Consider the following 17,314-nt stretch of genomic DNA (forward strand, 5'->3'; position numbering starts at 1 on the left):
ACTTGATACGAATGATTCGAATGCATTGTAATACTTGATGTGAATGATTTCAATTATCTGAATGTATTATAATTTATGCAATTAACGAATGATTTGAATTAGTGCAATACTTGATGTCAATGATTTGAATTATTTGAATGCATTGAAATGCTTGATGTGAATGACTTGAATGCATTGTAAAACTTGATGTGAATTATTTGAATGTATTGTATGACATATGTTATTTGTTAGAATATGGTTCGTGGAGGTTATAGTGGTCGCTCATCCAGTAGTAGCCAGGCTCAACCTTCATCTTCACGGGCTCCTGTGATAGGTATATCATATAACTAATTAGATGCTTGATTAGTTCAAATGCACATTCTGAGAACTTGGTGTGTATTTTTTTACAGATGATGTTGCGCCTGTACACGACCCACCTATATCAGTTGATCGCACAAGTCAACAGCCAACACAGGAAACAGGGTCTTCTCAGGCTGGCACAAGAAGACTCATTCGAATAGTGTATATCGATAATCGACCGTAAGTATTTTGTTTTCAATTATTGCATATCTTTTAAATATTTTATATTGATATTTACTGTGTAACAATTCATGTGCAGCACGAGGTTTGAGCCACAAGAAGTAGTACGGGAGATTAGGAATTCACTTCTTCAACATCTACCAGGACCAGTTGCTCAATGGAAAGAGTACCCAAAGGAGGTATTAGACAGATTGTGGTCCTCATTCATGGTATACAGTTGTTCCTCATAGTTAATGTGTTTCATATTTAATTTATTTAAGCAATGTCTACTAACTTTCTGAAAATATTTGTAGGCTTCGAATCGCTTTGCAACTACGGTGGAAGAAAATGATGCAAGGAAGGTGTGGCAGAAGGTGGCTGCCAATCGATTTGCAGACATGCTGCACACTATGAAGACTGCAGCAAAAAAAGCATCTGGCGTAGTAGATGATCCATTACTGTGGAAGGGTCATGGTCCTATTACTATCAGGAGAGATTACTGGGATGAAATGTGCGATATGTGGGCGGGAGATGCATTTAAAAATCGCTCTGCGAAGGCTTCACAAAATCGATCGAAGATGCCCAAAGCCCATCTACACACAGGTGGATCTAAGACATTTGGGAGCCACCTAAAGAAAATGGTAACTCATCAATATATAATATTAATTTTATAAGTATTGTTGCAAATTTGTGTACTAAATCTTTGTTATGATCTAGAAATGTAACTTTTTTAGAAAATGAGAGTGGTTTTGAAAAAAATGTTTCTCAACAAAAAAATTTTGATTACTCCTTATTTGACTTATTGACTAGTAATGATGATATATCTAGTGATGATGAGGTATCATTAAACCATGATGAGGAAAATGATGCAGATATTGGTGAACATAACCCACTCAATGAACAAGAAAGTAGAGTTTCAAGTGAGCCCATAACCTACTCTCGTAGAAACCAAGGCACCTTTAGAAGTGCTATTGATCAATATAGTGGGCTTTCTCCTATTCTTGACCATAGAAGATCTGAAAGGAATAGGAGACCTCCAACTCGTTTTGTATCCTTTGACTCTTTTTCACCCCGATATAGGGCTTGTCTTAGTGTCATTCACTCTTATTTTGAACCAAGAAATTTTGAAGAAGCTAAAAAATGTATAGAATGGCAAGAAGCCATGCAAAATGAACTTAATGCTCTTAAAAGGGCAGAAACTTGGGATTTCCAAACTCTACCTATAGGAAAGAAAACTATAGGTTGTCGATGGGTCTTTAAAGTTAAAACTAAGAGCGATGGTTCTCTAGAAAGGTATAAAGCTCGCTTAGTTGCAAAAGGGTATGGGCAAGAGTATGGAATTGATTACGAAGAAACCTTTGCCCCTGTAGCTCGAATGGTTACCGTTAGGTGTCTTATTACTATTGCATCTATTAAAAATTGGAATATTTTTCAAATGGATGTTAAAAATGCCTTCTTAAATGGTGATCTTAACGAAGAAGTATATATGGATGCTGCACCAGGCATGAAGATTCCTAAAGATAAAGTTCTTCGTCTTCGTAAAACCCTCTATGGTTTGAAACAAGCCCCCAAGGCTTGGTATGATAGATTTACTAGTGTAATGTTGGAAAATGGTTTTTCCTCATGTTATACTAACACCGCTCTATTTACTAGAAGATCTAATGCAGGAATTGTGATTCTATTACTCTATGTTGATGACATGCTAATTACAGGTGATGATGTTCAAGGAGTCAAGGGTATTAAGTCCATCTTGACTTCAAAATTTGAGATGTCAGACTTGGGTTTTCTGACATATTTCCTTGGTATTGAGGTTGCCTATTCGCAACGTGGTTATTTTCTATCTCAGTCTAAGCTTGCTTGTGAGATTATTGACAGATCAGGAATTTCTGAGCGGGACCTTTTACCACGAAAGCCTTATAATAAGTTCAAAGGAAGTGTACCTGAAGAAGCCATTTTCCTTCGGCGGTGGCTGATGCTGTTTCGCAGAATAGAAGAAGCAGGGCAAGATTCTCTCCTCAGCTGGACTGGAGCCCTCCAATGAGTGCAGACACCTTTAGTAATAGGATCCCTTTCCCTCTTTTGTGAAAAACTCAAAAAAAAAAAGGTGATTTCTTGCTTAATCTTTTTATTGATTTTTCTCTTTTATCCGGGTTTCTCATTGACAGCTGGTTTTATAGCCTTAGTTAGGAAACAATTAAGATAATTGTTCCCTCTAATCTTTAGTGTTTATTGAAAGGGACACCTTTTTGATGAGTCCCCGACGTGTGTAACTTCCACACAACGTGGGTTACTCCAACAGTATCTGATCTATTGATTAGTGTACTCGTCAATAGGACCACCTTCAATATGCTTGAATAACTGTTGGTGTCTCACTGTCATTCATTCCTTAGATCAACATCGATGTCACTATCTGTAATGGTCGTTCATTTCGTCAACCTATCGAGTATGAGTCCATCGTAAAGTTTCGCTCTCGTTGTGGGTCAGTGTCTCACCCCCTTAATCACTGTACAACCATTGTCACTTCGGGTTACCATCCCTGCCCACCCCAACAATGCTACTGAAGGTTGGACCAATGTTTGAAGGCTAAGAGAGGCCCAAGGAAGTCCAAATCATCATTGAACTCCATGCCCTATAACGGACTTGGTTCACATGCTGCTGAAGTTTCAATACCGGTTCTCTGACATCTAAGCCTTATGAACCTCCTAGCTGTTTTCTCAGTCCATCCATCCTCGCCACACACACACACACACACACAAAGATTCACCACCTAGGTTTGAGTTTTGTGCCTTCTCTATTCTGAGCATCCTAATGTCGTTAGCCAACATTAGGTTATGGGCCCACGTATCACACATTTCGCTGTGCGTGGGTGCGAGTTGGCCCTTTCGGCGATTGATGCAGGCTCGAGCCTGTTAACGCAAACTCAAGCTTGTTGTCATTTTTCTCGATGCCGATAGGTAATTGAACAAGGTCGGCATATATATGTGTATGCCCGTTCAAAGAGGTTTGCCTGTGGATCCGTGTGTACCCCTCTGCGACATTCGTTGGAGCCAAAGGGGGAGTCACACATTCAGTGACAGCAGGTGAACAGGGGCTGCTATCGATCACCAATGCCTTGTCTTGCTGGCCACCAGTGGCGATTGCTGTTCCGACGACCCTCTATTTAAAAAAAATAGCAGAACGAACCCCTGCGTTGTCGGGTTGCATGGTGGTAGTCCATCGTCGGGGTTGCCACAAAACGTTGCCGAAGGGGGGAAGTTGTTTTCGCCGAATAGCTGACGTCCATTCAGTGAGGTGCGTCAACCAGGGTTTTAAAACCCCCCATTTTCAAAACCTGTTTGCTACTTCAGCCGTCGGGCTGAGGTTTTCGGCCAGTGGCATTTCGCTGGAGAGGTGAGAGGTCCGTGAAAGATGTTGGCCTTGCTGGCACCGCTGACTGCCTGGCAGCATCGCCGATGTCTCATCTCAGATGTCGTAGGGGCTTTTTCCCTAGTCGGTCTCCATCGCTGGCGACTGTTGACCACGATGAAGTCGTCATTGGTGTTGGTCATCGTGGGGCATCGTGGGTCACTGTGGGGCAATGCAGGTCGCCAGTAATGGCAGGCTGATGTGGGTTTCGCCGTGAGCAGGCCGACGACGTGGGTCACCGACAGGCAACGTGGGTCACCGGCAGGCGACGTGGGTCACCGACAGGCGACGTGGGTCACCGTGAAACCTGCAGAGAGAAACCGAAAGGAAGGTTTTTCAGTTTTTGTAAAACAAAAACCCTCGAGTTTTTGTTTTAATGCTGATAGTCGGATTGGGTCCGACTTTATGACCCGGTAACAAGCCTGATCCAAACCCATTTTAGGTGGATCAGGTCTGCCATTTTTCATTGGATTGGACCTGGAACCATAATGGTTCTGGGTCTGGGTCTGATCTAGGCCAAACTCGGGTCCATTTTAGATTGGGTCAAACCCGGGTCCAGTTCAGACTAGGTCTTACCCGAGTCCAGTTCAGATCTGGATCCAATTCATACCGGGTCAGACCCGGGTCCATTTCAGACTGAGTCAGACCCGAGTAAAGTTTGGACCGGGTCTGACCTAGGTCCAGTTTGGACTGGGTTAGACCTAGGTTCATTTCGAACCGGATCAGTCCCATGCTTCTGTAGGGTCCAAACACTATTTAAAGTCGAACCAGATGAGACACTATTACGACCCTTTCCAAGACCGGTTTAGAGTCATTTTTGACCGGTTCCTTCCAGTTTTTCCCCAGTTCTAAGATGCTAAGACCATGTGTTCATAAATATATGAAGGTACAAGGATTTGGGCATACAGTTATAGGGTTTTATGAACTTTTATTTATATTTGGTACTAGTTCATAAGATTCAAAACCGGTTTGGACCCTTAGATGACCGGTTCAGGGCCGCTTTAGACCGGTTTAGGGTGTTTCAGACAGGTTTCTGCTTGAGGACCCCAGATCATACCCATATGAGCATGTTTTTATTATTTTTCATGCTTTATAAAGTGTTTATTCTAAATAATACATGACTTATGCATGTTAATTCATGTGTTTTGTGTTGGTTATGTTTTGCATGATAGTTTTAAGCATGAATTATAACTAAATTAATGACAATTAGTTTATTCATATTAGTTGAAGCATGGACTTATATTTTTTGTCATGAATATACATGCATTTGTGTGTGCATGGGCGTGCTCCATAATACGAATATATTTTTTGTAAAAGATCTTGATTGACCAATTCATATAATCATCAAAGTGATCTGAGTCGTGTTGATTGAGGATTCTTTGGACCGTATTAAGATTCGTTATTATGATTGTGTGTGAGTTTATAAAACATCGATTCTACCCAAAGGTAGGCCGTTGTATTCTAAATTCACAAAGGTTGTTATAGTAGATGTGTATTTCAACCCATAAAGCATATTTGTACCCAAAGGTACAATACTAAATTACCTCTAGATACATGATCTTCTAGTTCCACCAACTGAAGTCAATTCCTTGAGAATTAAAGAGATGAAGCAACTATGAGTATTGTCATTTCTACCAAAGTGGAATGATAATGGCTCAACTATGTTTATCTCAGAAAAGATGAAAATAAAGTGTCTCACTTTTACCTTTTTAACACAAGTCTCGTCTGAGCAATAATAGTAATGTATTTTCGTTTTTATTTCTTATTGTATCAGGTTCTTCCTTATCGACGGTTCTAGTAATATCCCTCTTTTAGATGAATCTAACTTTTTAGATTAGAAGGAAATCATGATATTCACTTTGGGCTATATAGATTTAGATCTGGCCCTTAGAATTGACAAACCTCTCACTCCTACAAAGCAGAGTACAGTCGATCAGAAGGCTACCTCTGAGAAGTGAGAGCGCTCAAATAGACTTAGTCGGTTGCTTTTGCAATCTTGGGTGGCTAAGAATATTTGAGCCGTTATTCCTCACTGCAAGACAGTGAAGGAATTTTTGGGAGCCATTGAGGCTCAATTTGTCACTTCTAATAAGGCAAGGGCCAGTACACACATGTTCAAATTAGTGTCTATGAAATATTGTGGCTACAATTACATCCGACAATACATTTTGGAAATGAAGAATATTGTGACTCAGTTGAATAATATGAAGTTCATCATCTCTGACTCTTTTTTGGTCCATCTAGTCTTGACATCATTATCTACTGAGAATGAACCTTTCAAAATCTCCTATAATACACATAATGATGAGTGGTCTTTTAATGACCTTTTGGCCAAGTGTGTTGAAGAAGATGGGAGATTGAAGGGTAAGAGGGTGCCAAGTGCACATATGGCCTCTCATAAGAATAAACAGAGGTTGAGACCAAAGAAAAACTCCTTCAAAAAGAAGAATAAAAAAAAAAGCCACTAGGAAGAGTTCAAACTCTCAGGCAAAAGCTAAATCTCAGTCAGGAGGTCATTCTATAAAGTGTTTTTTCTGCAAGATTAAGGGGCACAAGAAAGTGAATTGTTTGCAGTATAATAAGTGGCTAAAAAAAAAGGTAATAAGTCATTTGTTTCTCATGAGTGCAATTTAATTCATGTTCCATTGCATAGCTTGTAGATTGATTTTGGTGCCACGGTATATATTGTCAACTCTTTACAAGCATTTTTGAATAAGAGGGAATCAACAAAGCATGAAAGAAGCATCTTTTCTAAAAATAGGATGTGTTCACATGTCAAGAACATTGGGACCTACAGAATTGTGTTGGAGTCGGGATTCATATTAGATTTGGCCAATATATTTTATGTTTCATCATATAGTTGGAACCTGATTTCAATTTCAAAACTTGATAAGTTTGGATTTGTATTTAAATTTGAAAAATTCAAGCTTATTATTATGAAAAATCCAATGAATATAGGTTCTGCATATATGTGTGATAGTTTGTATCGATTAAGAACCAAATTCCAAATTCTAAATTCAAAAATCTCACTCCATTGAGAACACAATGATTGACAATAAACGTTACCTAAAAGATGATCAATCCTATCTGTTTTGGCATCAAAGGTTAGGACACATCTCGAAAGAGAGAGTCCAAAGGCTCGTGAAAGAGGAAATCTTTGGATCCCTTGATTTTATGAATATAGAGGCATGTGTTGATTGCGTAAAGGCTAAGCAGTCTAACACGTATAAGAAAGATGCCGAACACAGCAATAAAAAGTTAGAAATAGTGCATACAGATGTGTGCAAAAAAAATTTATCATGTTATACGGGTGAAAAGTATTTTGTTACTTTTATAGACGATTACGCATGGTATATATATCTCTACTTATTATTTAAAAAATCTGAAGTCTTTCAGGTTTTAAGGACTTCAAGAAAGAAGTAGAGAAACAAATCGATGAAGTTATTAAGGTTGTCAGGTCTGATAGAGGTGGCAAATATTATGGTCATTTCACTAAGATGGGACAAAAAGAAAGGCCATTATCACAATTTTTAAAAGAAGAAGGCATCGTACCTCAGTATACCATGCTTGGTAGTACTTACCAGAGTGATGTAGCTGAAAGGAGAAACCGTATGCTTAAAAAAATGGTTTGAGCGATGTTGAATCACTTAAACATTTCTTTGGCCTTGTGGGGTGAACCTCTTAGAACAGCAGTGCATATTTTGAATAAAGTTCCTACGAATGTTGTTCAAAAGATTCCTTATGAGTTATGGATAGGTAGAAAACCTTCTTTATCATATATGCACATATGAGCATATCCGACAAAAGCTAAATTGTATAACCCACATATAAAAGTCTTTGATCTTAGAACAACTAGTGGTTTCCTTATTGGTTATCTAGAAAGGTCAAAGGGCTTTAGGTTTTATTGTTCATTTCATACACCACAGATAGTGAAAAAAATAAAGCAAGATTTCTTGAAAATAGTTTTGTTGGGATAAATGTGTCTCAAAATATTGATTTTGAGAAAATACAAGATTCAGGTTTCACACCTGCTAAGGATAAGGACCTGATTTTTCTTATCATTATCCCTTTGGATAATGTAAGAGAAAGTTTGATCAATGAACATCAATACCAACTAGATTCGGTTGTTGATGAGGATATACAACAATAATAGGATACAGAGGCTCATTTTGAACCATCTGTAGCTCCTATGTGGAGGTCCATGAGAATCAAGAAATCTGCTATCCATTCAGATTATGTGGTGTATTTACAAGAGTCAAATAATTTCATAGACATTGATGAAGATCTTTTCACATTTGCAGAATCCATTGAAAGTAAAAGTTGAATACATTGGATCAATGTCATGAAAGAAGAGCTTGACTCTATGGCAAAGAACCAAATGTGGGATCTTATACCTCGACCTATTGGTTGTAAATGGGTCTATAAGACCAAAATAGACTCTAAATGTTATGTGGAGAGGTACAAGGCTAGGCTTGTTGCAAAAGGTTTCACACAGATAGAGGGCATTGATTATAATGAGACTTTTTTTTCTGTCTCAACTAAGGAATCGTTGAAGATAATCATGACCCTTGTAGCTTATTTTGATTTAGATTTACATCAGATGGATGTGATAACTGCCTTCCTGAATGAGGATCTGAATAAAGAGATATACATGCAACAACCTCCAGGTTTCAGTATAGATGACTCGAATAACTTAGTTTGCAAATTGAATAAGTCAATTTATGAACTTAAATAGGCCTCTCGCCAGTGGTATAAAAAGTTCAATCAGGTAATTCTGAACTTTGGATTCACTGAAAACATTGTTGATTAGTGCATTTACATAAAGACTAGTAGGAGTAAGTAATTTTGGTTTTATATGTTGACAATATTCTTCTTGCAACTAATGATTTAAGTCTATTACATAAGACAAAAGATTTTCCTTCCTCTCATTTCGATATGAAGGACATGGGTAAAGCCACATATGTCCTTGGAATTGAGATCCATCGTGACAGAACTAAGGTTATTCTTGGTTTCTCTAAAAAATCCTATATCTTTAAGGTTCTTAAAAGATATGGGATGGAGAATTGTTCTCCTGGTTTGGCACTTATAGTAAAAGGGGATAAAATTGAGCTTAAAGGACTGTCCTTAGAATGATATTGTGAAGGCTTAGATGGATGTTGTCTCATATGCTTCAGCAGTTGGGAGTTTGCAGTATGCACAAACCTGCACTCGACCTGATATAGTGTTTACTGTGGGAATGCTTGGTAGATATCAGTCAAATTCAGGCATTGCGTACTGAAAGGCAGCGAAAAGGGTCATGTGTTATTTATAAAGAACGAAAGACTATATGTTGACCTACAGGAATGCTGACACCTAGAGGTCATTAGATACTTCGATGCAGACTTAGGAGGGTGTATTGACAGTAGAAAATCCATTACTGGATACATTTTCCTACTAGCGGCTGGTGCTGTCTCATGGAGAAATAGAAAACAGTCTACCACTGCTGCTCATACCATGGAGGCAGAATTTATTACTCTATACGAGACCTCATCATAGGCCATTTAGATAAAAAACTTTATTATGGGTCTTGGTATAGTGGACTCTATTGAGAGACCACTAAAGATCTTTTGTGATAATGAAGCAACTGTGTTCTTTTCAAATATCAAGAGCTCAACCTCGTGTCGACACATGGAGTTAAAATACTTTGTTGTTAAAGAAAGGACTGAGAATCATCTGGTATGTATTGATACAATTGGGATAAAGGAAATGATTGCGGATCCCCTTACTAAAGGGCTAGCACCGGGATTGTATTCCCAACATGTAAAGGAGATGAGTCTTTTTTATTCCTTCTTATGTATGACAATACATTATGTGATCACATTTGTGTATATGAATTTGATTCTCTATGGTTTTGTAATTATTGATTTTGCATAAAAGATCTCTCATATGGGTTAGAGAGAATATCAGAATAACAATATTAAATGACCAATAGAATAGGTAAGAGACTGACATATTCACAAAGGTAATTTCAACATGCTTAAGCACTGAAGGTGAATTATAATGTAGTACATGCGAATATGACATTTCATAAAGGAATGTTCATCTCCATAACTCATATGATTTATCCTTGTGATAAAGGGTAGCACATGAACCCACATGAAGAATTAAATCGAGATAACGACATAAACCTTGATTTAGTGCACTTTTAGTGTCAAGTGGAAGAATGTTGGACATAATGGGTTTGAGTCAAATCCACAGGGTGACCCGGTTTGACACCACTAGTGGGCCACATAATAGGGTTAGTGGGTGAGAGTTACGTGAATGTGGAGAGACTACATTCACGTAACTCTCTATTTCTCTCATTATATAAGGGGTAGGTTGTCATGAAATATGATGAGAGATTCATAGCAATTAGCCTACCCCAAATACCACAGAAGGCTTTCGTGGTAAAGGGTCCTGCTCACCGTCGACCTAAAACCTGGGCTCATCGTGGGCATCTACCGGTTGAGGAGAACACCGAACTCACCACACATTCGTATTCGCACACCATGGCATCATCAGGTATGTTTTCTGTGATTGTTTTTGCAGGAAACGCCAACATTCCCATCTTAAACAAGAATGACAGTGTCTCAAAAATTTTCACTCCATTCTCTTATCTCCAACAATTAAGAAACTAACTACAACCATGACCAAATAAGAGACTAAATAGTGAAAATCAATTAACCACCAAAAGGGGAACAAAAAAAACAAAAGGGAAACCTCAACATGTTATCTTTAGAATCAGTCAATATAGAACAGACTTCCCTTCAACAGTAAGCCCATAAGCATAGACCTAACCCTATCATCACCTCCCAGAAACACCTAACACAAAAATATATAAGCAATAATTAACAACACCCACAACCCAAAATTGGATGAAACAATAAAACATGAATTATATTCACGGGAAGCACAGAAAATTCCTCCTCGATGATCTTCAGAACAACTCTATTTGAGAAAAAAAAAAACACATCATAAACAAATAACTAATTCAACCTCTTGAGAGAGAAAGAGAGTCAGGATGGCCCATGATTAAAAGCGTTGGGTCCTGGTGGTTCCCACCTTGACCCAACCTTTCACAGGGTCAGGGTGGGCACTGCTACCCTAACCTCACGCTTTACAGGGTCAGGGTGAGCACCCCCCGCCTTGAACCATTGAAAAAAAAAATGAGACCCTAAGATGGCTCCGCCTCTGATGAGGGGGTTAGCTTGGGATGAAGCTAACATAGGAAGTGCGGGTCAAGACCAAGGGGTTGGAGGAGAGGAACAAGTACGGGCACAACAGCGACGGACCCAAAAACTTTTATTGGGGGAGGGACGGAGGTGCAAACATAAACAAGATATTTCATTTTTCTTGGGAGGCACAGGAGTTTTTTTTATTCTTATGTTGGGAGCAGCCAGGTAAGAACACAAATGTGAGTTTTAGGGGCGGGGGCTAATGTAGGTCTGTCTCTGGGTACAAGCATGGTGGGGGGGGGGAATAGAGACGAGGACGGAGGAAAGGAGGTGCAGGGGAGGGTGATAGGAAGGTGCAAGTTACTCGGAAGAGGTGGAGATGGTGGTCAAAGGATAGGGTACAGTTCTCCGAAGCAGCGATGTGGTTAGGACGACCTTATGGTGTGTGGGGTCATCGAGATATCTTGAGGTCATAAGGGTTGGGTCCCGGGCATGACTGGAGAGGATTCGGTGCATGGCACTCCCGAGCATGAAGGCGATGTTTGGGCAAGCGGTGACAACCGGAACTCTTCTTAATACAATGCTAAAGTTGAAATAAATAAGATGAACAAGAAGTAGCCAATGCAATGTTGCCACGTGTGTCTCATTCATTTCGTTCAAGGAGACTTTGTCTTTCGTTTACTTGAGGACATGACGAGGGACTACATCAGCCCGTTTGGGAGATGAATGACGAGGGACATTGAATCGAGTTGGCCCATTAGTGGAGAGTACTTGTGATGTTTTTCCTCTTCTTTTTTTCTCTTAAAACAATAGAGGGCATTTAATCTACTAGCCAACGCCTCTTGGCTAGATCTTATTTGCACTGACTGGATCTGCTCAGCTATGATCTATCACACCAAAACTCGTATTAAAATGGATGAAAGAAAATGGAATGGTGTACATAAAAATTGCATGCTTCAGGTGGCTAACTAATCCAGTGATTTGACTGTTGAAGTACTATTAAAGCCACTAAGGGCCAAATCCTATCAAATTAATGTCGTATCAAGATAAACCAGATCTTGAGAAATGAGAAGATGACTTAATTGATGTTAATATCCATCATTGACCGCTCTCACTTGAGATTCCATTGGACACATCAAGTTGCATCAATTTCATTATCATGCCCTGTCAAACTCAGTGCTGTCAAGTTCTCTATGAGAGAGGATCAGGTCCAAGGTACCTTGGATGCCCTTCATAGCCCAGATGAACGACACCCATGAACCCATCAAATGAAAGGTCTCTATGTGAATGGCCCCCACAAACCCATAATAGGGTTTGGGAGGAAAGAAACAATAGGGTATATAGAAAAAAGTTTGCCCAAAGTAATGAATTTAATTGGTTGGGACGTGAACTTTGCGATAAAAGCACGGGGTCCAAGGAATTTGTTGGCTGGAGGCAACTTCAAGAACTACACGCTTTGTTTGGAGTGAACCATGTAACTAGAGAATGAATATTTGGTTCTTGATGATCCCTCGTCCTCAAAACCTTATATTGTAGTATTGTTTGTTGGGATAAACCAACACGTTGGTGGTGGTTGCCCACGATGTGGATAACGCTCCCCCACGGAAGGTGTTCCTTCCGTTAAACCTGCACAAAATCAGGAGGGAACGGTTGCACAAATCGTTCCCACTTTGTGCCTATAAAAGGGGGTTTCATGAGCAACCCCAATACAGTGTAAAAAGGAGATGTACAGGAAAATACGAGAGAGGGTTTAGAGACTTACCTCTCTATTCAGAGTATTTTCATCCGGTCGCGAGAATCGGTCCTGCTCACCGACTGCATCTGACAGCCTGTGCTTGTGGAGGGTCGCAGTCCGGCTAAAGAGAAACCACTCATTGCTTCTATCAACCTCTGCTCCAGCCGATCTCCACCACCAGCAGAACCACACTTATGGCTGCCTCAGGTACGCCCTGTTGATATACTATTTTCATAATAGTATTTATGTTTTCTCTGTCTTAGTGATCCCAGACCGACCCATCATTGGGTTATGGGCCCACACCCCGCATCCGCTTGTGCGGGGTGTGGTTCTGGTCATCCAGCAATTCAGGTCACCGTAGGGCGACATTGCAGCTGGTCGTCGACACTGGTGACTATCGCCGTTGGGCGACAAACAAAAAAAAAGCAAGGGGGTTTCAGGTTTTTACCCATTCCCCTGTCTGATCCACCATCGGACAAAAGGGGTTTTGTCGTCGCCATCAGGACGCCGTCAGGAGGTAGAAGCTTTCGTCGACCGCTTCTCTGGTGTCGAGCTTTGTCCTGCGTCTCACTGATGTGTTTGCCATGTTTCCTCTACCATTGGGCGAGGAGAGGTGCAGTGTCGGTCCGGGCTCCGTGAAGGTCGCTGGCAAGTGTGGCGACATGGGTTGCCGGCAGGTGACATGGGTTGTCGGCGAAGATTTGGGTTAACCCTAACCCCCTTTTGCTAAAAAACAGAAAACCCTCGGGTTTTCTGTTTTACAATTTTGTTTTTAATCGGGTGGAACCGGATCGAGTCCGGTATCGGTTCAGACCCAGATTTGGTTCATACCGGGTCTGACTCGAATCCAGTTAACCCTGGGTCAGATTTGGATCCGGTTAACCTTGGGTCTGACCCGGATACGGTTAATATCGGGTCTGACCTAGATCCGGCTAACCTTGGGTCTGACTCGGATTCGATTAATACCGGGTCTGACCAGGATCCGGTTAAACCCTGGGCCTGACCCGAATCCATTTCAAATCGGGTTTGACCCAGATCTAGTTTGAACTGGTTCTGACCAGGATCCAGTAGGATCCAGACACTATTTAGTCTGAACCGGATCAGGGACTGATTCGGCCCCTTTCGAGACCGGTTCAGAGTCATTTTTGACCGGTTCCTTCTAGTTTCTCACCGGTTTCGAAATACTAAGACCCTGTTTTCATAAATATAAGAAAATACAAAAATTTTGGCATACGGTTATAGGGTTTTTATGAACCTTTGTTCATACTTGACACTGATTCATAAGGTTCAAAACCAGTTTGGACCCTTGGATAACCGGTTCAGAGCTGTTTCAAACCGGTTCTTGCTTAAGGACCCAGGGTTTTACCCATTTAAGCCTATTTTTGTATTGTTCATGCATTTATTTGAAATTATGCATGCATAAATGATAGTTTAATATTGGCATTAAGTATAGTTAGATGACTTAGTGTATTCACGTCACCAAAGTGACTGAATACACGTATGTTGTCAAAGAATTTCAACACTATCATACTGTTTAAGCCAATATTAACATTGCACTTAGATTCATGAAACGATAAAAGACTCAAAGGTAGTTTTATCGTGTTTGAAATTTAAGTAGGGTGGAATAAGGTAAATGTGATGAGATACATCATACATGTGTATCCAAAAGTATCTTGTGTCGATGGTCTAACTTCACAAGAACCTTAGTTTTACCGAATATGGTCAGTAGGCGAAGTGGTTTTGCATGTCAAAGCTCTTACCAAAGTAGGACTTCGATGACCCCCTTTACTCACCTGGAAATAAGCATATTAAGGGCCTTTATTCTTTTGTTTTTTTTATTAAAGTTTTAGTCTCGTATGAATGCTTCTTGATACATGTCTTTTGTCGTGCAGTTTCTAGTTTTGTGATTTTAGATGGCTCTAGCTGTATACCTTTTTTAGATGGATCAAACTTTAGTGATTGAAAGAGACTGTACTTTTTACATTAAGGTATATGGATCTGGATCTGACTTTAAGGATAAAAGAACATGCTGCTCTAACTGATCAAAGCATTATTGATCAAAAGACTGCTTTTGAGAAGTGAGAACACTCAAATAGACTTAGCTTGTTGCTTTTGTAATCTAAGGTGGCTAAGAATATTCATAGTGTCATACTACAATGCAGGACAGTTAGAGAGTTTTTAAGTGCTATTGAAGCACAATTTGTGAGTTCTAATAAGGTCAGAGTCAATACCGTGATGTCTAAACTCATATCTATGAAATATACTGGAGGGGGAAACATTCACCAGCACATTTTGGAGATGAGTAACATAGCGTCTCAGCTAAACGACATGAAGCTCACTATCTCTGATTCTTTCCTAGTGCATTTAGTTCTAACGTCATTACCTTTACAGACCTTTCAAAATCTCTTACAATACACATAATGATGAATGAACTTATGTCCAAGTGTGTTGAAGAAGAAGAGAGGTTGAAAGGAGAGAAGGTGCAGAGTGCACATGTGGCTTCTCATACATCCAAGGTAGGACCAGGAAAAAATGCATTTCAAAAAAATGCTAGGAAGAAGCCAATAAGGGATAAGACATCCCAAGGCAAGCAATCCGACTCTGATCCCATAAAGTGTTTCTTTTGCAAGAAGAAGGGATACAAGAAGGCAGATTGCATAAAGTACAAAAGGTGGTTGGAAAAGAGAGGTAATTTGTCATTTGTTTCTCATGAATGTAATTTATTATAAATTCTTGAAATAGCTGGTGGATTGATTCTGGTGCTACTGTTCACTTTTTCAACTGTCTACAGTTGTTCCTGAGCAGAAGGGAACCAACAATGCATGAGAAGAACATCTATTCGGGAAACAAGATGTGTTCACATGTGAAGGGTGTTGAAATTTACAGGATTACTCTAGATACATGCATAGTTTTAGATCTTCATGATGTCTTTTATATTTCATCATATAGTTGAAACTTAATTTCAATTTCGAAATTGGATAAATTCGGATATTGTTTTAAGCTTGAAAATTCTAAATTGTTCATTTATAGAAATTCAATTGAAATTAGTTTTGCATCAGTTTATGATGGTTTGTATAGATTGAATGTAAAGATCCAAACTCAGGAGTCTCTGACTTCTGAATACACATTGGTTGGAAATAAACGTAGCTTGATAAATGATAAATCTTACATGCTTTGACATCGAAGGTTGGGTCATATCTCTAAAAAGAGAATAAAGAGACTCATAAATGAAGGGATCCTGAAATCTCTAGATTTTATCGACAATGACCCATGTGTTGATTGCATAAAGGCTAAGCATACAAACACATATAAAGAGGGTGTCAAACACAGTAGTGAGATATTGGAGATAGTACATACAGATGTATATGGACCGTTTACACCTTGTTACATAGGCGAGAATTTTTTTGTCACCTTTATTAATGACTATTCAAGGTATATGTATCTCTCTACTTGATTTTTGAAAAATCTGATATTTTTCAGATGTTTAAATAATTTAAGAAAGAAGTAGAGAAACAAACCGATAAAGTTATTAAAATAGTCAGGTCTGATAAAGGTGGCGAATATTATGGTAGGTTTACTGAGATGGGGGTAAAGGGAAAGACCATTAGCGTGATTTCTGAAAGAGGAAGGCATTGTGCCTCAATATACCATGCCTGGTGGTGCCTATCAGAATGATGTAGCTGAAAGAAGAAATCATACGCTTAAAGAAATGGTTAGAGCTATGTTGAATTATTCAACACTTCCCATGAAGTTGTGGGGTGAAGCCTTAAGGATTGTTGTGCATATTTTGAATAAGGTACCTACAAAATCTATGCCTAAAACTTCTTACGAGTTATGAACAAGTAGGAAATCATCTTTGTCTTATATGCACATATGGGAATGTCCTGCAGAGGCTAAGTTGTATAACCCCCACATTAAAGCCTTTGATCCAAGAACAACTAGTGGATATTTCATTGGTTATCCAGAAAGATCAAAAGGGTACAGGTTTTATTGCTCATCTTATTCACCACAGATTATTGAAACAAATAAGGCAAAATTCTAAGAAGATGGTTCAGTAGGATTAAGTGCACTTCAAAACCTTGGTTTTGAGGAAGTACATGATCTAGTTTCGTCACTTATTAAGGAAAACACCGAAAGATACCGCATTATTATTCCTAATGATGATGTGGTTGATCATTCGGTTGTTTATGCACAAATTTAATGTGAACCTATTGTGGACAATGCGAAATAGCACAAACAGGATACTCAGGTTCAATATGAGCCTGAAGAACGACCTGTTTGAAGATCCACAAGAATTAAGAGATCTGTCATATATCCTGTTTATGTGGTGTACCTTCGGGAGCCTGGAGCCTGGTGATTTCATAGATGTGGATGATGACCCGTTAACTTTTATATAAGTTGTGGAAAGCAAACAATCTACACACTGAATAGAAGCCATGAAAGAAGAGTTAGGGTCTATGGCTAAGAATCAAGTGTGGGATCT

Source organism: Nuphar pumila, chromosome 2 (genome assembly GCF_984573655.1).
Source record: "Nuphar pumila chromosome 2, dmNupPumi1.hap1.1, whole genome shotgun sequence".
NCBI classification, from domain to species: domain Eukaryota; kingdom Viridiplantae; phylum Streptophyta; class Magnoliopsida; order Nymphaeales; family Nymphaeaceae; genus Nuphar; species Nuphar pumila.